Consider the following 629-nt stretch of genomic DNA (forward strand, 5'->3'; position numbering starts at 1 on the left):
ATTCCCTGTCAAGGGCAAATCCTTTATTTTCTTGCACTGGAATTTGTCAGCCTTAGAGAGCTGTCTCAGAAGTCACATTATTTGGAAAGAGCTCATCCTGATCGAATAACAGAGCATGTTTACAGCCAATTTACTTGGGTATTTGAAGCAATTCTGGGTGTTCTGGGCACTGGCAAATTCTACTTGCATCTGGATTGTCTCCCAGGAGAGATATGGACATATGCAACTGAGCTTCTCTCCTAACCAGATGAAAAGCATCACACAGGTAACATTTTTATCTTACCAGGTGACCAAATAATAAACAAAGTCAAATCCTGCTTTCAGACTTATACACAACTATTTCAGACTAACATGTTGCTCTTACAGCACATGCACAGTGGCACAGCCACTGCAGGCCACAACACTGTATCAGTAGCAGATTACCTTTTCAAAGGATCCTTCCTTTCATGTCAGTGAGCAACACTGCCCTGCATCTTTTCCAGACACACCACAGAAACATTTTTGATGACTTCACTATTCTTCATTTCTTTCCCTAAGCTGCTTGACACTAGGACTAATGTACCATTATAAGAAACCAACACTTTGTTAAGGGCTATCAGGCATTTTCAGGAGAGACTTTAACCACAGGC

Source organism: Zonotrichia leucophrys, chromosome 5 (genome assembly GCF_028769735.1).
Source record: "Zonotrichia leucophrys gambelii isolate GWCS_2022_RI chromosome 5, RI_Zleu_2.0, whole genome shotgun sequence".
Lineage (NCBI taxonomy): Eukaryota > Metazoa > Chordata > Aves > Passeriformes > Passerellidae > Zonotrichia > Zonotrichia leucophrys.